Source organism: Dama dama, chromosome 9, assembly GCF_033118175.1.
Source record: "Dama dama isolate Ldn47 chromosome 9, ASM3311817v1, whole genome shotgun sequence".
NCBI classification, from domain to species: domain Eukaryota; kingdom Metazoa; phylum Chordata; class Mammalia; order Artiodactyla; family Cervidae; genus Dama; species Dama dama.
The window spans coordinates 44,433,546-44,459,889 of NC_083689.1; the positions used below are offsets into that span (position 1 = coordinate 44,433,546).

Genomic DNA, 26,344 nt, shown 5'->3' on the forward strand with positions numbered 1-26,344 from the left:
GTACCAGCATCTTAGGTATAAACTCATTCATCAATATACAGAAATGTAAATTACTTTATCATTATATTCAAGGACTATGTTTAATCTGGAGAAGAAGAAAATTATGTCTGGACAAATGTATAATATATGTTTGTATATATGCATATGTATGTATATATATATATACATACATATATATGTAATTTCAAGTGTCATTCTTTATTCTTCAATTTTTCCCCATTGATTTCAAATGCACTTATTTTTTGCCAACATGTTGTAAACCAAATGGTTCTTTGTCATGTGGTAATAAAAATGAAAGTTGTTTAACTGGTCATTCAGTATGACAATTCCATTGTATCCAAATATTTTCCCAGTATGCTTAAACCATAAATGTAAATGTTTCCTGGATATCTAGATCAAATTAAAATAAGAATTATTTCTATTATTTTCATAATAGACATAATTTATCAGTAACAGTTACTCTTGTTTTTCAATTTAGGGAAACTTACAGTTGAAGTGGCTTCCCAGATGGCACTAGTGTTAAGAACCTGCCTGACAATGCAGATTAGATTTAAGAGACGTGGTTTAGGTACCTGGGTATGGAAGATACCCTAGAGGAGGGCATGGCAACCCAATCCAGTATTCTTCTCTGGAGAACCCCATAGACAGAGGAGCCTGGTAGGCTAGGGTTACACAGAGTTGGACACGACTGAAGCAGCTTTAGCTGAGACTTCAAGTTCTTATAGCACTCTGAATAAGGGATTCCCTGGTGGCTTAGAGGTTAAAGCGTCTGCCTGCAATGCGGGAGACCTGGGTTCGATCCCTGGGTCGGGAATATCCCATGGAGAAGGAACTAGCATCCCACTCCAGTATTCTTGCCTGGAAAATCTCATGGACGGAGAAGCCTGGTGGACTACAGTCCACGGGGTCACAAAGAGTCAGACACAACTGAGTGACTTCACAACCAACAACAAGTTATTATACCACTTTGAATTCTAGGGATGTAACTTAATATCAGCTATATCTGAGGATCAACAACAGAACCTGGAGATGCCAACAGAGATCAAGTAAATTGTGAAGTTATTTATAAGATAAGTGAGTCAAGATGTAGTCTAATTAGTGGAAATTAGAAACTTTAAGGACATTCCGGCAGCTATCCCTCACATTCAGGACGTACCCAGTTTACTTCCTATGTGGCCACTATTTCTTGCATTAGATAATACCTCTCAGATGAGACTTTAGTCTCCACTTACTATATCCCATATTTCTACTGAAAAAAAATGTGTTGGCAGAAGTCAACTTTTATCAACCAATTTTAGCAATTCATTCTATAGCTTAGCTTCTTTCCTAAATAGGTCCCAATCACTACATCCAATAAAAATCTATCAGCTCAAGTGAACAGTAATCTGTCTCTACTCCCACCATGGGTCATTGCTCATTCCAGGCAAAACTCCTCTCTCCTAGATGGTGAAAACTTCAACCATTGTTGTTGTGTCTGCAGCTGCCATTGTCATCAAACCACCACTGATTCAAGTCCTAAATACAACCCAGTCACTCCCCTGAGGTACTGGACACAGATGTATATGTAAACATGAGACCAGGCCGGTGATTCCATATGCATGCTGAGTCCACATGTACAAGCTCTGCTTCTGAATCAAAACTGCAAGATAATTCTACCACTCCATCTATAGCTCCTTTGCTCAAAGGAATCTTCAGCAGTAAAATTGTTAAGTATTTCAAGATGTTTTTACTGATCCAGGATCATTTGCATGACACTCAGACAGTCAAATGCTGAAACTAATGTTTACAGAAAACAAAGAGTTCATCCACAAGGCAGCCAAGAGAGAGAAGGGAAGAAAATGTTTCATATTTACCTCCCCAAAATTGAGGGACTAGAGAAAATGGTATCCTGCTCCAGTATTCTTGCCTGGAAAATTCCATGAACAAAGAAGCCTGGCAGGCTAAAGTCCATGGGGTCGTAAAGAGTTGAATACACACAGATAGATATTTATGGAAAAAAGAATTAGGGTAATTTTAGGTATGGGAGAAGGAGCTTGGGGTTAGAATAGAAAGGGAATGACATTATGCAAACCAGAAACATAATGGTAATATCTATTCTTTTTGTTAGTTATCACTGGAAATAGTTTAAGGAAGTGTGGAGTTGAACATAGATGTCCATTCCAGGTTCCTTATCCATTTCAGGTGTTGAATAATAGCAGGGATCAGATGTGAATACATGACTCTGACACACCATGGCCCACTTAAAAAAGGTTACAGGTAGTCTTCTTTAGCTATCATCCACTCCTTCATCAAAGGTGAAAAAAAGGCTCATAGTTTTAAATTTTCAAAACCCAGCAAGAATTGTCAAAAGGTTTTGTAAGTATACAATTTCCTGAAATTAGTGAATTGATAAAAAGGCAGAAAATAAGATGAAGACAAACTGGTCTGACTGAACTTGTGACCATAGCTGTACTTTGGAACAATACCATAAAAGTATGCCAAGTTAGCATCTTGCAATACCTCATGTGCTGTGTTTAGTCACTCAGTCATGTCTGACTCTTTGTGACCCTATGAACTGTATCCAGCCAGGCTCCTCTGTCCCAGGAATTCTCCAGGCAAAATTACTGGAGTGTGTTGCCATGTCCTCCTCCAAATGATCTTCCCAACCCAGGGATCAAACCTGGGTCTTCTGTATTGCAGGAAGATTCTTAACCACTGAGTTGTCAGGGAAACTTTTCATATCTACTCTCAAAAGAAAGCTAGATATGAGCCACTCCTAGGGTGTACCAGACTCTGAAGGATTTTCCGGTAAGCTGTTGTTATACTCTTAAATAATCAAGGGAAATAAAAATTAATGAAAAACTTTACAAAATTATGATAGATACCAGAATTACATGCTGTATTGTAAATTCCACTTGGAGCATGCAGATGAGATACTGGGAAACTGGAAGAAGCTAGATAATGGTGAAAATTTTACTAAGTCAAGTCTCCCAGATCTTCATCTCTAGTTGCAGTAGATGAAGAAAATAAAATACCTTTTTCACCCTCTTGGTTGTTCAAAACTGCCAGAAATATTTACCAGTACCTGGAATAAAAAAAAAAAATTTAAAAAAAAAGCCTCCTGAAGCCACTGTAGAAAATTTTATTATTACAGTTTAAAAACTAACAGCCCTAAATCCAGAACATGGATACAAGCTCCTCTGCACAAACTCTAGTAAAAATCTTAGTCATCTAAACAGATACACTTTCCTTTTTGAAGATTAAATTTTGAAACATAAAGACACTTTACATCACTCTGTATGTTGACATATGTCTATATATACCTATGTGTGTTGTAAGTGTGTGATATATTTTAACCTTTGGATAGTATTGCCAAAATTAATTTGTAAAAGAGTTATTTTAAATTGATTTGAACAAAATTAACTGCTTACATGAATTAAGGAGTTGTAAAATTCTCACAGATGTAATAAAATTAACTCAAATGTTTTAGAAAAATAAAAGCTAGCTTGTTTTTAGTTTTTTCTTGGGTTTTGCTTGAATTAAAGAAGTATGTATTTTTTTGGAGTTATCAACACTGGGTATAATGCAGTCATGCAGCTTTATTCTACTTGGGTTTATTAGTAAAATAAGGTCAAGTTAATCTTTGTTATCAAATCTGTCAGCAAGAAAAATAATTTGGGATGATGGCTGACTTTGTCTAATGGCCCATAAATTTTTTTGTGGGTAGTATAAGCATAATTGTTGATGACAAGTAAATTAAATAGAAGAAAACAGAGCAAAAGTTTATAAAAACATTTTAAAGATGATGAGTATGTATGAAATATATCTACCTAAAAGTGCTTTCTAAAATAAAACAACAGCAACAACAACAACAAATTCTAAACTCTTTTAGTAGCTTGAAACTTTAGAGTTCTGCTTAGTTAAATGATGCAAATTTATTAAATATGAAAACTATTTTCAAATATGATTAAATATGGAAACAAGTATTATTGAACATAAATTTGTGTCTTCTCTTGGCTTTCTTTTACAAAGGATGAAAAGATAGTTGAGATGATTAGTTAACATGTTTTGTGCAACACTAAAAAAAGATCATTCTATGAGAAAATATGTTTCTAAGGGTGTACAAAATATATTTGCATTTAGCAAACCAGAGGATGCTAAGTCTAATATATGTAGTTAAATTTTTTAGATATAGTAATTGAAACATCCCAATGTGCAAGGAAAGTAGGATGAATGTGATTTGTTGAAAAGGGTATGGGAAATAAAAATATATTTCCTTGTTGAGGTAAAAAAAAAAGTGCTTTTGTCCTAGAGTGATGCTTCTTATTTCAGAATGGGGAAGAGGAAAAACAGAAGAAAGAATATGAATGTAAAAATAAAGTTGTTGATCGTTTGTGGTAAGCGAATATTTAGAAACATGAATGAAAACTGTTGCCTGCCAAATCAGTAAATAAAGACTGTTGCAGCCATCAAATTATCACATTACAGCAACCCCAGAAGGTGAGCCCTGAGGGAACTCAGGATAGAAACAAGATGTCCACCATCAAGCCACAAGCCATCACAGCCACTGCCCAATGTTGCACACTGAGGATACTCGACGTGGGAAAACACAGTATACTGGCATCAGATAGCAAGGGTTAGTTGGTCAGATATTAAGATTCAATAAAGTTAAGAAAATTGAAATCATATCAAGTATCTTCTTCTTCTTTTTTTTTTTTTTTTTCTGACCACGATGCTATGGGATTGGAAGTCAATTACAGGAAAAATGCTATTAAAAATGCAAACACATAACGACTAAACAACCAATGGGTCACTGAAGAAAAAAAAGAGGAAATTTAAAAAAAAAATTAAAGATAAATGACATGAAAACATGATGACCCAAAACCTGTGGAACATATTTAAAAAGCAGTTCTAAGACAGATGTTTCTAATAATACAATCCTACCTCAGGAATGGAAAAGAAGAAAATTCAAATAAGCAGTCTAACCTTGTCCCTAATACAATTAGGGAAAGAAGAACAAACAAAGCTCCACTTGGGTTCAAGGAAAGAAATCATAAGGATCAGAGCAGAATAAATAAAATAAAGATTAAAAAAATAGAAAAGATCAATGAAACTGGTTCTTTGAGAAAATAAACAAAATTGATAAACCCTTAGCCAGTCTCATCACAAAGAAAAAGGAAAAGATTCAAATCAATAAAATTAGAAATAAAAGGGGAGAAATTAGAACCAACATGAAGAAAAACAAAGGATCATAAGAGACTACTTCAAATCAATAAAATGGACAACATGGAAGGGATTAACAAATGCTTAGAAAGGTGTAGTCTCCCAAGACTGAACCAGGAAGAAATAGAAATATGAACAGACAAAGTACAGGTACTTAAATTGAAGCGGTGAATAAAACTTTCTAACACACAAAAGTGCAGGACCAGATGGCTTTATAGGCAAAATCTATGAAATATTTAGAGAAAAGCTAACACCTATCATTCTCAGTGAGTGAAGGTCACTCAGTCGTGTCCGACTCTTTGCGACCCATGGACTATACAGTCTATGGAATTCTCCAAGCCAGAATACTGGAGTGGGTAGCCTTTCCCTCCTCCAGGGGAATCTTCCTGACCCAGATATCGAACCCAGGTTTCCCGCATTGCAGGCAGGTTCTTTACCAACTGAGCCATGAGGGAAGCCCATTCTCAAAGTCTTCCAAAAAATTTCAGAGGGAGGGCCACTCCCAAGCTCATTCTATGAGGCCACTGTCACCCTGTTAATAAAACCAGACAAAAATGTCACAAAAAAACAGAAAATTACAGACCAATATCACTGATTAACATAAATACAAAAATTCCCAACAAAATACTAGGAAATGTAACCCAACAATGCATTAAGAAGATCATACACCATGACCAAGTGGGATTTATCCTGGGATTGCAAATAATCTTCAATATACACAAATCAATCAATGTGATACACCGTATTAACAAATTAAAGAATAGGAATCATATGAGAATCTCAATAGATGCAGGAAAAGCTTTAGACAATATTCAATACCCAGTTATGGTTAAAACTCTCCAGAGAGTGGGCAGAGAGGTAACCTACCTCAACATAATTAAGGACATATATGATAGACCCACAGCAAGCATCATTCTCAGTGGTGAAAAACTGAAAGCATTTTCTCTAAGGACAGGAACAAGACAAGAATCCACTCTCATCATTCTTATTCAGCATAGTTTTGGAAGTCCTCACCACAATAATCAGAGAAGAAAAAGAAATAAAGGAATATAAATTAGAAAAGAAGTAAAACTGTCATAGTTTGCATATAACATGATACTATACATAGAGAATTCTAAAGATGTCACCAGTAAACTAGTTCTACAAATCAGTGAATTTAGTAAAATTGCAGGATAAAAAATTAATGCATAGAAATCTCTTGCATTCCTTTACACTATCAAAAAATGTCAGGAAGAGAAATTACTGAAGCAATAGCATTTACTATTGCAACAAATAGAATAAAATACCTAGGAATAAACCTACAAGGACCTTCCCTGGAGACTCAGACAATAAAGAATCTGCCAACAATGTGGGAGAGCCAGGTGATTCCTGGGTTGGGAAAATCCCCTGGAAAGGGAATGGCTACCCACTCTGGTATTCTTGCCTGGAGAATTCCACGGACAAAGGAGCCTGATGAGCTCCAGCCCATGGGGTCACAAAGAACTGGACATGATTCAGAGACTAACACTTTGAACTTTGAAACTTACATGAGGAGACAAAAGACCTGTACTCTGAAAGCTATAAGACACCGATTATGTTCTCCTCTAGGAGTTTTATAGTTTCTGGTCTTACATTTAGATCTTTAATCCATTTTGAGTTTATTTTTGTGTATGGTGTTAGAAAGTGTTCTAGTTTCATTCTTTTACAAGTGGTTGACCAGTTTTCCCAGCACCACTTGTTAAAGAGGTTGTCTTTTTTCCATTGTATATCTTTGCCTCCTTTGTCAAAGATAAGGTGTCCATAAGTTCGTGGATTTATCTCTGGGCTTTCTATTCTGTTCCATTGATCTATATTTCTGTCTTTGTGCCAGTACCATACTGTCTTGATGACTGTGGCTTTGTAGTATAGTCTGAAGTCAGGCAGGTTGATTCCTCCAGTTCCATTCTTCTTTCTCAAGATTACTTTGGCTATTCGAGGTTTTTTGTATTTCCATACAGATTGTGAAATTATTTGTTCTAGTTCTGTGAAAAATACTGTTGGGAGCTTGATAGGGATTGCAATGAATCTATAGATTGCTTTGGGTAGTATAGCCATTTTGACAATATTCATTCTTCCAATCCATGAACACGGTATGTTTCTCCATCTGTTTGTGTCCTCTTTGATTTCTTTCATCAGTGTTTTATAGTTTTCTATGTATAGGTCTTTCGTTTCTTTAGGTAGATATACTCCTAAGTATTTTATTCTTTTTGTTGCAATGGTGAATGGTATTGTTTCCTTAATTTCTCTGTCTGTTTTTTCATTGTTAGTATATAGGAATGCAAGGGATTTCTGTGTGTTAATTTTATATCCTGCAACTTTACTATATTCATTGATTAGCTCTAATAATTTTCTGGTAGAGTCTTTAGGGTTTTCTATGTAGAGGATCATGTCATCTGCAAACAGCGAGAGTTTCACTTCTTCTTTTCCTATCTGTATTCCTTTTACTCCTAGAGGAGAACATAGGCAAAACCCTCTCCGACATAAATCACAGCAGGATCCTCTATGACCTACCTCCCAGAATATTGGAAATAAAAGCAAAAATAAACAAATGGGACCTAGTGAAACTTAAATGCTTTTGCACAACAAAGGAAACTATAAGCAAGGTGAAAAGACAGCCCTCAGATTGTGAGAAAATAATAGCAAACAAAGCAACAGACAAAGGCCTAATCTCAAAAATATACGAGCAACTCCTGCAGCTCAATTCCAGAAAAATAAATGACCCAATCAAAAAATGGGCCAAAGAACTAAACAGACATTTCTCCAAAGAAGACATACAGATGGCTAACAAACACATGAAAAGATGCTCAACACCACTCATCATCAGAGAAATGCAAATCAAAACCACAATGAGGTACCATTACACACCAGTCAGGATAGCTGCTATCCAAAAGTCTACAAGCAATAAATGCTGGAGAGGGTGTGGAGAAAAGGGAACCCTCTTACACTGTTAGTGGGAATGCAAACTAGTACAGCCGCTATGGAGAACAGTGTGGAGATTTCTTAAAAAACTGGAAATAGAACTGCCATATGACCCAGCAATCCCACTTCTGGGCATACACACCAAGGTAACCAGATCTGAAAGAGACACGTGCACCCCAGTGTTCATCACAGCACTGTTTATAATAGCCAAGACATGGAAGCAACCTAGATGCCCATCAGCAGATGAATGGATAAGGAAGCTGTGGTACATATACACCATGGAATATTACTCAGCCATTAAAAAGAATTCATTTGAATCAGTTCTAATGAGATGGATGAAACTGGAGCCCATTATACAGAGTGAAGTAAGCCAGAAAGATAAAGACCAACACAGTATATTAACGCATATATATGGAATTTAGAAAGATGGTAACAATAACCCTATATGCAAAACAGAAAAAGAGACACAAATGTACAGAACAGAATTTTGGACTCTGTGGGAGAAGGCAAGGGTGGGATGTTTCAAGAGAACAGCATCGTAACATGTATATTATCTAGGGTGAAACAGATCACCAGCCCAGGCTGGATGCATTAGACAAGTGCTCGGGCATGGTGCACTGGGAAGACCCAGAGGAATCGGGTCTGGGAGGGAGGTGGGAGGGGGGATCAGGATGGGGAATACATGTAAATCCATGGCTGATTCATGTCAATGTATGATAAAACCCACTACAATATTGTAAAGTAATTAGCCTCCAACTAATAAAAATAAATGAAAAAAATATTTTTTTAATTAAAAAAAAAAAAAGACACCAATTAAAGAAATTGAAGATGACAACAGACAGAAAGATATACTGTGTACTTGGATTTAAAAAATCAGTAGTATCAAAATGACTTTACCAGTGTGGGGATCTAGAGATTCAATGCAATTGCTATCAAATTATCAATGGCATTTTTCACAGAATTAGAACAAAGATCTTAATATTTTTATGGAGACACAAAAGACTCTGAATTGCTAAAGTAATCTTGAGAAAGAAAAATGACTCTGAAGGAATCAGATTCCTTGCCTTCAGACTATTTGTAAAGCTACAGTAATCAAAAGAGTATAGTACTGGCACAAAAACAGAAATATACAAAGGCAAATCAAAACTGCAATGAGATATAACTTGACACCAGTCAAAATGGCCATCATCAAAAAACTCTACAAACTAAATACTGGAGAGAATGTGGAGAAAAGGGAACTCTCCTACACTGCTGATGGGAGTGCAAATTGGTATAACCGCTATGGAGAATGGTATGGATGTCACTTAAGAAACAAAAAAACAGAGCTAATATATGACCCAGCAATCCCTCTCTTGAGCATATATCCAGAGAGAAACATGATTTGAAAGGATACATGCACATCAATGTTCACTGCGGCACATTTCACATTAGCCTAGACATGTGTCTGTGTGTTAGTCGCTCAGTCATGTCCAACTCTTTGCGACACCATGGACTGTAGTCTGACAGACTCCTCTGTCCTTGGCATTCTCCGGGCAAGAATATTGAAGTGGATTGCCATTCCCTTCTCCAAGAGATCTTCCAGACCCAGGTATCGAACTCAGGTCTCCTGCATTGTAGGCAGATTCTTCACTTACTGAGCTACAAGGGAAGCCCTAGCCTGGACATGGATGAAACATAAATCTCCACTGACAGATGAGTTGATAAGCAAGATGTAGTACATAAATTCAGTGTAATATTAGTAATTAAAAAGGATGAAATAATGCCATTTGTGACAACATGGATGAAGTTGGAGATATTATGTTAAGTGAAGTGTTATGCTAAGTGAAATAAGTCAGATAAAGACAAATATCATACATCACTTATATGCAGAATTAAAAAAAAAAGATATAAATGAAAATATTTACAGAACAGAAACAGACTCACAGACTTAGAGAATAGACTTATGGTTACCAGTGTAGAAGTGCAAAGCAAGGAGGAATAGATTGGAAGTTTGAGGTTAACGTGTACACAGGGCTATATTTAAAGTAAAATGTCTTTCCATTAAAAAAGGAAAAGAGTGGAAAAAGAACCCACAAAACATGTAATTTTGTAAATAACAGTATATACATTATAAAACTCTTAGAATAAGCAGCCAGAGAGAAAAGGAGAAAAATACTTATCTAAAGGAAAAAATGGCAAAACATTACCAAATCTGAGGACAGAAATGAACATACAGATCCATAAAGCCTAAATAATTCAAAATGAGTTAAATGTAAAGAAGTCTTTACCGAGAAACATTAAAATAAAAAGTTCAACTATTAAAAGATTTAAATTGCACCAATATTATTCCTTCCAAAGTATAAGGTATAATTAATTCCCTTACTGAAAACTGAGATACATAAAAATATGTAAGGTATTATCTGCTATAAAAATTGTATTGTTAAATACATTCTAAATGTTGCATCAAAGTTAGTAATACCATTTTAATTTTTTACCTTCATAAGTGAAAGTTATTTTATATTTCAATGGGTATTTTCATCAGAAAGGAGACAATTGAAAATGTGTAGTATCTAAAATAGATTAACACCTTTCATACATTTGATATTTAAATATATTTTAATTTGGCTTCATGTTTTTTTTATTAAACTAACCATATTCCATTTAATTTATTAAACTTTATCTGATATGATCAAAACTGGGAAATTAATTCTTATATGCAAAAATATAATTACTGAGCATTTACTGAGCAACAGTCCATAAAATATATTATCCATAAAGTTTTAAAACATAATAATGTTGGAAGAAACCCAAAAAGTAATTTATTTCTTTCCCCACTGAATTGACCCTTTACACACTTGTGAAAAATATCTATGATTATTATCAGAACTCCTTCTCCATCCTTGACATCCTGCAGTCCTGTGCAATTAGTGGCATGACCTACACAGGCTAAATCTCAGTGGGCATTTTTAAGCTAATTTGTTTTAATGCAATAAAATAAATCTCCCAGTGGATAAGTCCTAGCATCAGTGTTGCTTCTGAGTTTCTGTAGAGTTATTTAATGTGTCAAAACTACACATAAAAATTAATAGGTACATTTCCTTAGAAAATGTTCAAAGAAATTCACTTAGAAAATGCTTTTATTTATTGGATAACAGTTTGTCCTCCATCAGCTAATCAATCCAGTGAGCTTTTTAAATGAAGAGGAAATAAAAGGTACTGATCTTAATTGTATTATTGTGTTTTTCCAACAAAGAATAGGATTGCCTCTTCAGCAAGTGTATAAGAGAAGTTTATTCAGAATTAAGATAACTTTTGATTATAAGAAATGAATACATCCAGTAGTGTCATAGGAGAAGGAAATGGCAACCTACTCCAGTAATCTTGCCTAGAGAATGCTATGGACAGAGGAGCCTGGTGGGCTGCTGTCCATGGGGTTGCACAGAGTCGGACACTACTGAAGCGACTTAGCATGCATGCATGCATGCATTGGAGAAGGAAATGGCAGCCCACTCCAATATTCTTGCCTGGAGAATTTCAGGGACAGAGGAGCCTGGTGGGCTACCATCTATGTGGTCCCACAGAGTTGGACACGACTGAAGTGACTTAGCAGCAGCAGTAGTGTCATTATTCAAGGAACTCCAAAAAGAAAATTTTATTTGAATGAAGTTGGTTTAAAAATATATATGAATAATTTATATTAAAATATGTATGTTTAAAAATAATATTATATGGGCTGCTTGAAACCTTATTCACAGTATTTTAAGACATGAGGCTCTATTAACCTAAAACATGTTGTTATACAATTCTTAAAATTTATTTGATTGTGAAAAGATAGTAAACCTAGATAAACTGATAATAAAACCAACTGCTGATGTTGTCTATGAACTACTGTTCTGGATACATAGTGAGCAAGACATGGGCCTATGCTCGACTATACCATCTTCTGAAGCATAATTGAAAATAATTATTATATTCTATGATGAAGTATACAGTGATAGTTTTTATCAACTATGAGAACAACTCATTTGACCCTAATCAAAGCTCAGTATTTATTAAAGAAAGTGGGACTCACTGCCACACACCCTGTGAAGTATCCTCTGAAAATAGGAAAAATTGTAGCCACATAGACAATGATCTAAAACATCGTATGTAACATAAATTATATTCCTTAAGAGTAGAAATGCTCTCATATAAGCATACTGTACAATCACATAGGTGCTGATTCTATATTAACCTTTTTGATTATATATTAAGCAATTTGCCAGTGCCTAATACTAATATATATTGCTAAAATAAAAAACTATAATTTTTAAAAAACAAATCATATTTTAGTAAATCTTTCTTTATAAATATTCTCATTATTAGAATTTTCTTGATAAAGACATTTTTGTGACTATATATTTATAGGGAATATTTAGAACTTTCAAAAATATTTCAAAAAAATGTTTACAATTAAAATATTTCAAGAAAATGTTTAGAGTTTTTACACTATGGAATATTACTCAGCCATTAAAAAGAATTCATTTGAATCAGTTCTAATGAGGTGGATGAAACTGGAGCCCATCATACAGAGTGAAGTAAGCCAGAAAGATAAAGACCAATACAGTATACTACTGCATATATACGGAATTTAAAAAGATAGTAATGATAACCCTATATGCAAAACAGAAAAAGAGACACAGATGTACAGAACAGACTTTTAGACTCTATGGGAGAAGGCTAGGGTGGGATGTTCTGAGAGAATAGCATTGAAACAAGTATACTATTAAGGGTGAAACAGATCACCAGCCCAGTTGGATGCATGAGACAAGTGCTCAGGGCTGGTGCACTGGGAAGACCCAGAGGGATGGGATGGAGAGGGAGGCGGGAGGGGGGATTGGGAAGGGGAACACATGTAAATCCATGGCTGATTCATGTCAATGTATGGCAAAAACCACTACAATAAAAAGAAAAAAATAAATAAGAAAATGCTTTCAATGAAAGATTTATTTTTTATTTTCTGTATTCTTTTCTGTGGTTCATATATATCAATTGCAAATTACTTATCTTTTATATAATTAATTTTATTTTCAGTCAGTTCAGTCGCTCAGTTCTGTCTGATCACTTCGACCACATGAACCACAGCACACCAGGTCTCCCTGTCCATCACCAACTCCCAGAGTCCATCCAAACCCATGTCCTTTGAGTCAGTGATGCCATCCAACCATCTCATCTTCTGTCATCCCCTTATCCTCCTGCCCTCAATCTTTCCCAGCATCAGTGTCTTTTCAAATGAGTCAGCTCTTTGCATCAGGTGGCCAAAGTATTGGAGTTTCAGCTTCAACATCGAACCTACCAATGAACACCCAGGACTGATCTCCTTTACAATGGACTGATTGGACATCCTTGCAGTCCAAAGGACTTTCAAGAGTCTTCTCCAACACCACAGCTCAAAAGCATCAATTCTTTGACACTCAGCTTTCTGTATAGTCCAACTCTCACATCCATACATGACCACTGGAAAAACCATAGCCTTGACTACACAGACCTTTGTTGGCAAAGTAATGTCTTTGCTTTTTAATATGCTGTCTAGGTTGGTCATAACTTTCCTTCCAAAGAGTAAGCGCCTTTTAATTTCATAGTTGCAATCACCATCTACAGTGATTTCAGAGCCCAGAAGAATAGTCAGTCACTCTTTCCTCATCTATTTGCCATGAAGTGATGGTACCTGATGCCATGATCTTAGTTTTCTAAATGTTGAACTTTAAGCCAACTTTTTCACTCTCCTCTTTCACTTTCATCAAGAGGCTCTTTAGTTCTTCTTCACTTTCTGCCATAAGGGTGGTGTCACCTGCATATTTGAGGTTATTGATATTTCTCCCAGCTATCTTGATTTCAGCTTGTGCTTCCTCCAGCCCTACTTTTCTCATGATGTACTCTGCATGTATTATTATTTAACTTTGTGAGAGTTGGACTATAAAGAAAGCTGAGTGCTGAAGAATTAATGCTTTTGAACTGTGCTGTTGGAAAAGACTCTTGAGAGTCTCTTGGACTGCAGGGAGATCCAACCAGTCCATCCTAAAGGACACCAGTCCTGGATGTTCATTGGAAGGACTGATGCTGAAGCTGAAACTCCAGTACTTTGGCCACCTCCTGTGAAAAGTTGACTCATTGGAAAAGACCCTGATGCTGGGAGGAACTGGGGGCAGGAGGAGAAGGAGATGACAGAGGATGAGATGGTTGGATGGCATCACTGACTCAATGGACATGAGTTTGAGTAAACTCTGGGAGTTGGTGATGGACAGGGAGGCCTGGCATGCTATGATTCATGGGGTTGCAAAGAGTCAGACATGACTTAGCGACTGAACTGAACTTTAATAATAACTTTAAAATTATTATTTTAACAAAGGTGACAATAAGGATACATTGGTTTATTTTTTTTAATTCTCTAATTCTCCTATCCTTTCAAGTGGCAATCCTTTCACATTTTTGTTTCTGTTTTTTTAATTCCTAGTTGAGTTTTGCATTTTGCCTTTCAAATTTTTCACTGGATCTTTTATTAATATAAGCTTTTAAATTTGCAGTAGATAGTACCAGACACTTTATTTTACATATTTAATGATATTTGTATTGTGGAATGATAATGTCACACTTATATGAAGATAATAATATTTTTTTAATAATATTATATTTATAAATGTTTTATTATTCTACATGTTTGCAGTCAATTTACCAAACTATATTTGTTTCTGATTGTGTATATGAATATGAATTTGGGTTTCTATATGTGTGTGTGCACCCACATATGTAAGCATCTTTATTTCATGTTGCAGACTTTCTTGTATGTGATAATATTTGGCTCTTATAATATTTGCAACTAAAATACAGAACACTCTGTACAATTTGTTCACTTGCAATTTCTTTGGAGAATTACTCCTTCTCCCTCCACAAAGAAAACTCTGAGGAAGCTATTTTTTTCCACATAAGTAATTAACCATTCCTTTTCCCAAATTTAGTCTTTCAAAAAGTCTTAAACTATTTAGTCTCTCATTGAGCCTTATCCTCATCTGAACTGTAATTCATAAGGTATCTATTTTTTATCATCATGACAGTTGAGTTTAACAGGGAGAGATTGTAAATATGTGTGATTGAAATTAAACAATAATTTATAATTGCAAAGAGTTTTAAATACAATAAAAGTTAATGGGTAGACAGAGTGTCAAAAAGTTTATCATATAAGTGTTAGAGAAGCAAAGAGATATAAAAATGCTATAACTACAGATTTCAGAAATTCAGTGAAGAAGAAAATAATTTTGTTTAAATAGTACTTGACAATAAGGATTCAGTCTATATTCCACAACAGTTGAACTAAATACTATTATTTGGGAAGCTTAATTTCACATTTCTGTGTGACAACATCTCAGTAAATAAAAGTATCATTGCAACCTTAAGGTTAAACTATGAAACAGAAATCATTCCTCAACAGCAATAAATGTTTATTCACTGTAGAGTTTTATAATGCATGCATTCATTGATTTTCTATGAATATATTTTGAATACAAAATCTAATTTTGATGTTATTGAGCTTTTCTAGGGCAATATAACTAACTAGCAAAATGATGTCAAAATAATCATTTTTATACCAGCAAAATTACCTGGAAAAACCTTTGGCCAAAAGTGTTTGTATTTTCAAATGCTAATCTATCCATCAAAAAAAGATTTCTTTCTCCAAAATTGGCAAGCTCACGTCTTTCATTTAAGAACTGTAATGTTTAAATTATTATACAGAGCCTGGCCAAAATAATAACTTAAAATAGCTTATTGTTTTATACTTGACTTCCTTACTTATGCTTATTTCTGCCTTTAGGAAAAATGAGGTGAATGCCCCAAAGAAAACTATAATCAGACATCAATTGATTTCATTTTATTGTGGTTGTTCCCCCCGTCAAGATTAGGCATGTTTCTTTTTACTCTCATTGTTCTCATTTTCCTAATGTTTCTATTTGGCAACCTTTCCATGATCCTTCTCATCTTTCTGGACACCCATCTCCACACACCCGTGTATTTCCTACTTAGCGTTCCCTCATGGACCTGAATTACATCTCCACTATTAATGTATTTTATGATTAGATTGGAGTTTTTGTTGCTGTCTCATTAGTTGTATTTAAAGTAGTGTAGTGTTGGTACTTTTCACTTTCGTGCATTGGAGAAGGAAATGGCAACCCACTCCAGTGTTCTTGCCTGGAGAATCCCAGGGTTGAGGGAGCCTGGTGGGCTACTGTCTATGGGGTCACCCAAAGTTGGACAAGACTGAAGCGACTTAGCAGTGTTAGCAATTGTCCCTAAAATGGTGTCAAATTTTCTATTTGGAAACAAGTCTATCTGCTTCACTGGGTGTGGGATTCAGAGCTGCTTCTTCTTGACTTTAGCAGGTGCAGAAGGATTGCTCTTGGCCTCTTTGGCTTATGATCTTTATGTGGCCATTTGCTATCCTCTTCACTACGACATCAGAATCAACAGAAGAGTGTGTGTGTTGATGATAATAGAATCTTGGGTAATGGGCTCTATCAACTCCTGTGCCCACACCACATATGCCCTCCATATTCCTTATTGCCAATCTAGGATCATTGGTCATTTCTTCTGTGATGTCCCAGCCATGTTGACTCTGGCCTGCATGTACACCGGGATCTATGAGTACATAGTGTTTGTGAGCACCACTGCATTTCTTTTGTTGCCTTTCATTGGCATTGCATGTTCTTATGGCCATGTTCTCCTTGCTGTCTATCCTATGAACTAAGCAGAAGGTAAAAAGAAAGCCTGTTCAACCTGCAGTACCCACCTCTCTGTGGGGACTTTCTACTATGTGCCCTTTGCTTACACATATGTACACCCAAGATTTCTTCATACTCCAACAGAGGACAAGGATCTGGCTGTCTCCTACACTATCCTTACCCCAATGCTCAATCCTATTATCTACAGCCTGAGAAACAGAGGAGTGATGGGATCCTTGAGAAGAGTAATCCAGTGAGTCTTCCCTGTGAAAATGTAGGCAAACTTTTTATATGAATACCAGAAGATTTGTATAAATTCATTCATTAATGTACAGTCATAAAAATATTATGCATTCATTAAATGCAAAGACTAAAATTGATCTAGAGAAGAAAATCACTCAGATTTCAGCAAAATTGTCTTATATATAAATATATATGTGTATTTACATATGTGCACATATACATATTTAAAGACTTAAAACCTCATTCTCTTTTATGGAAATATTCCCCATCAATTTCAAGTCCTTTCATTTTTGCTGTTTTGCGGGCAATAAAAATTGTTCTTTGTCATGTAATAGTTAAAATAGAAACTAAGTGAAGTAGTCATTCAACATAACAAATTTGCTATTTTTCACTTATTTCCAATATGTCTAAGACATGCTGTCTGAATATCTAAGTTAATTTAAATGTCTAAAGACTTACTGTTCTTCTCATAGTAGACCTATAATTGCAAGTAGCAGTTACTATTTCTCGAAATATAAAGAAATTTAATTTCACAACTTTAGCTGAGACCATAAGGGATTCTGAAGTCTTTATGTCAGTTTGAAAGAAAAATGAGCTGTTTCTATTTATTTTAGCATGGCATGTCCTAGGGTAATTACTTATTATCCTAGGCTGAATGAGAAAAAGCAATTAGGACTTGGAGATACCAAAAGAAATCAAGGAAATTGTGAAGTTAATAATACAATGAATGGGTCAACATTCAATTCAAATTAGTGGAAATTAGAGATATCCAGATATCCGCAGATGGTGACTGAAGCCATGAAATTAAAAGATGCTTGCTCCTTGGAAGAAAAGTTATGACAAACTTAGACAGCATATTAAAAAGCAGAGACAGTACTTTGTCAACAAAGGTCTGTCTAGTCAAAGCTATGGTTTTCCCAGTAGTCATGCATGGATGTGAGAGTTGGATCATAAAGAAAGCTGAGTGCCAAAGAACTGATGCTTTGAACTGTGGTGTTGGAGAAGATTCTTGAGAGTCCTTTAGACTGCAAGTAGAGAAACCAGTCAATCCTAAAGGAAATCAGTCCTGAATATTCATTGGAAGGACTGATGCTGAAGCTGAAACTCCAATACTTTGGCCTTCATATGCGAAGAACTGACTCATTGGAAAACACCCTGATGATGGGAAAGATTGAAGGTGGGAAGAGAAGGGGACGACAGAGGGTGAGATGGTTGGATGGCATCATTTACTAGATGGACATGAGTTTTAGTAATCTCTGTGAGTTGGTGATGGACAGGGAAGTCTGGCATGCTGCAGTCCATGGGTCGCAGAGTTGGACATGACTAAGTGACTGAACTGAACTGAGAACCTTCTTGCAAGTATCTTTGAAAAGTGAAAGTGTTAGCTGATCAGTTGTATCTGATTATTTTTTACTCCATGGACTATAGCCCACCAGGTTTCTCCTGTGGAGTAGGTAGCCATTTCACTCTCCAGGGGATCATCCTGATGCAGGGATCAAACTTTTGTCTTCTGCCTTAAAGGCAGATTCTTTACCATTTGAGCCAATCCAGGACATTTTTGCAATTATCCTTATCACTTATCATATTTCAATTTTACCAGCTGAATAACCACTAACTTCTTGCATAATGTCTTTCAGATAAGATTTTCTTCCCACTTACAAATTTTATAGTTCTCACAAAAGAGATTGGGAAAGGTCAACTTTTATGGACCAATTTTATTATGAATAAATCACTTTCCTTAAAAGGTCACATAATTGCTTCCACTAAAACAGCATCAGCTAAAACAAACTTCTTGGTTGAATGATTATCACCCTTCATCAGTGATCTATGGAGAAATTTTCTTCATCTCTCAACTGTGGCAGTAAAAAAAGGGTCACATCCTACATAATTTGCAGGGCACAGGACAAATAAAAACATAAGGCCTCTTGTTTAGAAATTAGAAAAATAGGTCATTACTGTTGCTCAAATATTGTTTTTTTTTTTAATTAAATTTTAGCTATATAATGCAGAAAGTTTTACAAACAATATTTTTTTTCAGAAGTTTATATATAATACAAAATGACATTGTATTTGGTGATATCTTTATTGAGTTTAAGATTTTGGGGGGTTCACATTTTTCTAAATTTATTTTCATAAAGCTGATACATTTGAAAACTATTCTCTATCACTGGAATTGAAGTGCTTTCTGTCACTACTGATAAATGCTTGGTTGAAATGAATATTTAATGATTTTAATGTTTAATTAAAAATTGTTGTGCTTACATTGCTGGAGCTATTAAGAATGTTCATAGGTTGTAAAAACATTGGTCAGATTTTCTGATAAATTATATCAAAATAGAAATCTTAGTACAAGTTGAGATGATGATTAACATGGAGAAAATTTTCTAAAAATGATTTATCTTATAAAACAATTTCAATCCTTCAATTTACATAAGTCTCCATTACATGTAAGTCTAAATTTAATTTGAAAATTTAAATAATGAGTCCCCTCAAATTTTTGATAATTTTTAAACTTTGTAAAAGAACCAGAAGTTGCTTTAAGTTTCAAATGTTTGTTCATTCATTTTATCATTGTATTTTCAGTTGCAAGGTAAATTGATGTTAAAATGTCTTTTTGTTAAAATTTTCTGAAAATTTATATAAAAGAGCATTCTTTCCTGCCATCGATCTTTCAAGTTAATTTTAATTTTGTTTTTATTTTTAAGCCTGTGACTATTTACTATTCAATATTGCAATAGTTTTAAAAATAATTTATGCTGTACTCTTTGGTGAATGCTAATTACTCCCTGATATGCTTTTTTGCAATGACCTTTCATGCATTCATTTTGTGATAATTTGCTGAATCTCTTCTTAACTCTTGAAAGTATTGCAGAATCACTGCTGAAAGAACAATTTTCAGAACAAAAACTTCAACTTTCTGGCCAAAGTTGTTCTTGATAAAATAGTACTTGATTATCTTTTAGCTTGTGCAAGGTGATTTCATTACCTTGTTGGCTGTACAGAGACAACCTTAAGGGACTACACTGGTGTGCAGTCACAACTGAAGATGCATGCAGAAGAAATCAAGGCCTACCAGAGAGTCAGGGCACCATTGTTGAGCTCTATGTGAGGGGGTGGGGTGGACTTCCATAGAAGCTTTTTTATCTGTACACACCCTCAGGTAACAGGACGCTGTGTACACAAGCTCTTGGGGCAGGCACAAGTGGCCTCTGCCATCATAGCTTCAAGAGTCAGTTGAAGTTTTAGTCTCGGAAACTATTCTTTCAGCACAAATTCTGCAATACTTTTAAGAGTTGAGGAGAGATTCAGCAAATTATCACAAACTTCAGTGGTGGGATATCACCACCACTGAAAAAACCAAGAGCAGGTGCCAATCGCTGTCCCTGCTGGCAAAGGCACTGGGTGTACACTCAGGTGCTGTATCTGCACACCCACTGTCAAGGAGATAATGGCCATCACATGCTAACAAAAGGGCATCCGAACTAAAAGCAGATTTCACTCTCAAAATATTAAACTCATAGAAGCTAAGGAGGGAGGTTCCCACATTAAATAGCCTTCCAAGACTATAGTAAATTATCGTTCTTCCCTAAACTCATGGAACAAGATAAATGTAAGTAAAACAAAGAAGAAGAGGAACCACTCTCAGTTAAAAGACCAAGAAAATTCCCTCAAAGGAACAATGAAACAAGCATCTTCAGTGTAATATGTAGGAAGGTGCATGCTCAATCATGTCTGACTCTGCAAGCCCATGGACTATATAGCCCACTAAGCTTTTCTGTCCATGAGATTGTTTATGCAAGCAAACTGGAGTGGGTTGCCATTTGCTTCTCCAGGGGATTTTCCCTACCCGGGGAGAAAACCTGTGTCTCCTACATTAGCAGGTGAATTCTTTACTGCTGAGACCCTCAGTCTATTATACATGGTTTGAAAAGGAGGTAATGAAAATACTGAAGGAATTAAGAAACACTATTGACAGAAATGCAGATTACAGTAAAAAGGAAATAAAAATTATAAAGAGGAGCCAAGAGTAAAACAGAAAATGTATTTACTGAGACAAAAGCTGAACTTAAAGATATGAATAATGGAATGAATAATGCAGAATAACAAATAAGTTTATGTGTAAGATAGACTGATGGAAATCATTCAATCAAAACAGCACACAGGCTTCTGGTTCAAAACGGTGGAGTAGAAGGACATGTGCTCATCTCCTCCTTTGAGAGAACCAAAATCACAACTAACTGTTGAACAACTATCAACAGGAGGAGACTGGAACCCACCATAAAAAGATACCTGTCATTCAAAGACAAAGAAGTAAATGCAGCAAGAATATAGGAGGGGCACAATCACAATAAGATAAAATCCCATACCTGTCAGGTGGGCGACCCACATACTATAATACCAAAACAATAACAAAATAATAATACCAAAGAAGCTCTCCCACTGTGTTTGAAGGTTCTGAATTATGTGTCAGGCTTCCCAGCCTAGGGATCCAAAAATGGGACAGGGAATACCCAGAAAATCTGACCTTGGAGGCCAGAGGGATGTGATTACAGGACTTCCATAGGACTAGAGGAAACAGAAACTCCAGGCTTGGAGGGCACTTGCATACATCAAGACCCAGAGGATAAGAGCAGTGACCCAAAAGGAAGACTGAACAAAACTACCCACTAGTATTGGAGGGTCTCTTGTGAAGGTGTGGATAAGTAGGGGCTCACCACAGGGATGGGAGCACTGGCAACAGAAGTACAAGAACGTCCGCCTGGCATAAGCCCACTTGTAGGTTGCAGTCAATCTTACCATGGAGCTCATAGACCCCAGGGCTGGGAAGCCTCAAGACAAACTACTACTAGGCAGGGAGTGCAACCACACCAATCAGCAGATAATTGGATTAAAACTTTATAAGCAAGACTCTGCCCACCAGAGCAAGACTTAGTTTTTCCCACCATCAGTCCCTCCCACCAGGAAGCTTAAACAAACCTCTTAGCCTTCTCCATCAGAGGGCAAACAAAGCAAGTGAGAAGAACCACAGTCACACAGGCTAAAACAAAAGCCACATTACAGAAACTTAATCAGGATGAAAAATCAAAAAATTATGTCCCAGTTGAAGGGACAAGTTAAAACCCCAGAAAAACAGCCAAATGAATTTGAGATAGGCAAACTTCCCGAAAAAGAATCCAGAATAATGATAATGAAGATGATCCAGAATATCAGGGAAACAAAGGAGAAAATTTAAGAAATCTTTACCAAAGACCTAGAAGAACTAAAGAACAAAGAAGCAGAGATGAATAGTGCATGAGAAGGGATCAACGGCCAAATAACTGAGGCAGAAGAAACAATAAATGACCTTGAGGACAGAATGGTGGAAATCAGAGCTTCCGAACAGAATATAGAAAAAAGAATGAAAAGAAATGAAGACAGCCTAAGAGATCCTGAGACAATATTAAACACACCAACATTCATATAGGGGTCCTAGAAGGAGAAATAAGAGAGAAAGGACCTGAGAAAATATTTGAAGAGATGATAGCTGAAAAGTTCTCTAACATGGAAAAGGAAATGGTCAACCAAATCCAGAAAGCACAGAAAGTCCTAGGCAGGACAAACCCAAGAAGGAACACACCAAGGCACGTAGTAATCAAACTGATAAAAATTAAAGATAAAATATTAAAAGTAACAAGGGAAAAACAGCAAATAATATGCAAGGGAACTCCCATCAGGCTATCAGCTGATTTCTCAACAGAAACTGTAAGTCAAAATGGAAAGACATGACATATTTAAAGTGATGATAGGGAAGAACTTACAACCAAGAAAACTCTACCCAGCAAGACTCTCCTTCAGATTTGATGGAGAAATCAAAAGCTTTCCTGACAAGCAAAAGTTAAGAGAATTCAACACCACTAAACCAGCTTTACAACAAAGACTAAAGTAGCTTTTTTAAGCAGGAAACACAAAGGAAGAAAAATACCTACAGAAAATAAACCCAAAACAATTTTAAAAAATGGTAAGAGGATCACAGATATTGATAATTATCTTAAATGTAAATGGATTACACGCAGCCACCAAAAGATAGAGTGATTGGCAGATGAAAACATGTGCTTGTATGCACTTCCACTTACCATGTCACTCTGCTTGACTCCCCAAATTGTATGCAATTATTTCACATTGTCAGGTTAATCATGTTCTCACTATGTCTGGCAATTGAATTATTTTTGGTTTAATTTGAAAACTGATAAGCATCAGTTACTATTGTGATTATGTAACTATTTTTCCCTTAATATCATTGTAATATGATTGGTCAACAGAAAAGTAATAGAACACTATATCCCCCAAATTACCACTTAATAGAAAATCCTGTAATCACTTATTAAAATGCAAATAAACATCAGAATTATCTTGGAATTTTTTGAAAAATACAAATGCTCAGGTTTCTTTTGTTTTCACCAGGTTCCAGATATGTTTTTAATGTGCAACAATGTTTAAAAACAGCTGGACTGTATGATGACCTCTTACTTTTATCTAGTTTTTCACTTTTTCTATTTCATATTCAGTGCTCCCATTTCATTTAGTTTATGATTTCCATTTTTTCAATCTCTTCTTTTATTCTGATGTTCTTTCTTGAGTCTTTATTGTATAGTTGAAAAGCATTTGTATACATATATTATACATAATATGTATTATATATATATATATATGATATGTATAATATATATATATAAGAAAATTTATGAATCCTTGCCAAACTAGAAAAATTATGATATTTTGATTCTACTTGTTTGACTTAGTATGTATAGAATGCTACAGTTCTACTTTAAAAATTTTAAAAATAAATATATGACAAGCAACAAATGTTTACTGTATAGCACAGGGAACTATCACCAATATCAATATCATCAATAATCTACAATGGAAAATAATTTCAAAAATAATATATGTATATCTCTATCACCTTGCTGTATACCTAAAACACTGTAAGTCAACTATACCTAAATAAAATATATATATATATATATAAAGAAAGAAAAAAATAAAACAATAGGACACAGAAAACCAAATGAAGAAACAATTAAAGCAATATAAAGAACCAGTGGGATCATAAGACATGCCAATTTATATATAATAGAGATTTTAAAAGGAAAGAAAGAGACAAGGGGATTGAAAATGTATTTGAAGAAACTAAGGCTGAAAACTCCCCAAACCTAAAGATAGAAACATATATCCAAATATACACAACACAGAGTCTCAAACAAAATGAACCCAAACATACATACACTAAGACATATTATAAATAACTGGTAAAAAGTAAAGATAAAGAGAAGATTCTAACAGCAGGAAAAGAAAAAAAAAAAAAGATAATTTACAAGGGAACCCACATAGAACTATCAGCTGACTTCTCACAGATGTGTCGCAAACCAGAAAGGAGTGGAAAAATATATTTCACACAAATGGAAATGACAAGAAAGTGGGGGTTGCAATATTTATATTAGTGAAATAGACTTCAAAGGAAAAGACATAAAGAAAGATAAAGATGCTATGTATTGGTAAAATCATCAATACATGAGGATTTTACACTTGTCAACATGTATGCATGTAATATATGAGTATTAAAATACATAAAACCAATATTAACATGCATAAAGGGAAAAATTGATTGGAACACAGTAACATTAGGAGACTTTTAACACCCAACTTACATCAATAGGCAGATTTTCTAGATAGAAAATAGGTAAAGAAACAAAGATCCTGAATGACATAATACAATAGTTACACTTAATTAATATTTTCAGTGCCTCCCTTTGGAAAATACAGAATACATTTTTTCACAAGTGCAATAGAATAGAACATTCTCTAAGACTGACTACATGCTAGGACACAAAATAAACTTGAAAATATGTAACTATGCAGAAATCATTCCAAGTATATTCTCTGAACCCAATAGCATAAAACTAGAAATCAAATGCAGAATAAGAAATGAGAGAGAGAGAAAAAGATTCCATGTAACCTAAGCAGCGTGCCACTATAAAGCAAATGGGTCAATGAGGAAATAAATAAAGAAATTTAAAAGTACTTTGAGACAAATGACAGGGAAAGAACAACCATACAAAATTTATGGGATGCAGCAGAAGCACCTCTAAGAGAAAAGTTTATAACAACACAGTCCTTCCTCAAAAACTAAGAATATTCTCAAACAACCTAATCTACTATCTAAAAGGATTAGAAAAAGAGGAAAAAACAACATAAAGTCAGTAGACAGAAGAACATAGCAAAGATCAGAGAGAGAAAAAGTTAAGAAAATGACAGAAAAAGACAAGAAAGCCAAGGATTAATCCTCTCCAAGGGTATACAAAATTGACAAACCTCTGACCTTGCCCACCAAGAAAACAGAGAATCAAAATAAAATAATTGATGAAAAAGGAAAAATGCCAACCTGCACTACAGAAACACACAAGAATATATATATAAGAGTAGTATAAACAATTATATGCCAATGAATTTGGCAACCTAGATGAAATGGAAAACTTCCTAGAAATGTACAGCTCACCAAAATTGAATCAAGAAGAAATAAATAATTTGAACAGACCAATCACTAAAAATTAAATATAATCTGCAATTTGAAAAGTTCCTACAAACAGAAGTTCAGGAAAGATTGCTTCACAGGTGAATTGTAACACACAAAGAAAGAAGTGAAAGTCACTCAGTCATGTCCAACCCTTTGCCACCCCATGGACTATACAAGTCCATGGAATTCTCCAGGCCAGAACACTGGAGTGGGTAACCTTTCCCTTCTCCAGGGGATCTTCCTAACCCAGGGATCAAACCCAGGGTCTCCCACATTGCAGGTAGATTCTTTACCAGCTGAGCCACAAGAGAAGCCCAGAAAAAGAAAAGTTTTACCAATTTTTCTTAAACTCTTCTAAAAGACTGACGAGGAATGAGCACACTCAAATATATTCTATGAACGCTCCATCACCTTGATACCAAAACTAGACAAAGATACCACCAAAAAAGAACATTGCAGCTCAATATCTTTGATGTAAATAGATGTAAAAATCCTCAACAAAATAAAAGCAAACCAAATCCACGAGCACATAGAGAAAATTTCATACACCTGACTAAGAGTGATTCATTCCAAATTCACAAAGATGGTTCAACATATAAAAATCATCATTGTGATACTTTTGTTATTGTTGTTTAGTCACTAAGTTGTGTCCAACTTTTTTGTGATCCTTGGACTGTAG

At 35.1% G+C, this 26,344-nt stretch overlaps 1 pseudogene; it reads left to right on the forward strand.

Moving 5' to 3' along the window:
• Window positions 1–16,150: 16,150 nt before the first annotated feature.
• On the forward strand, window positions 16,151–17,125 carry LOC133062855 (olfactory receptor 2L2-like; annotated as a pseudogene).
• The last annotated feature ends 9,219 nt before the right edge of the window (window positions 17,126–26,344 follow it).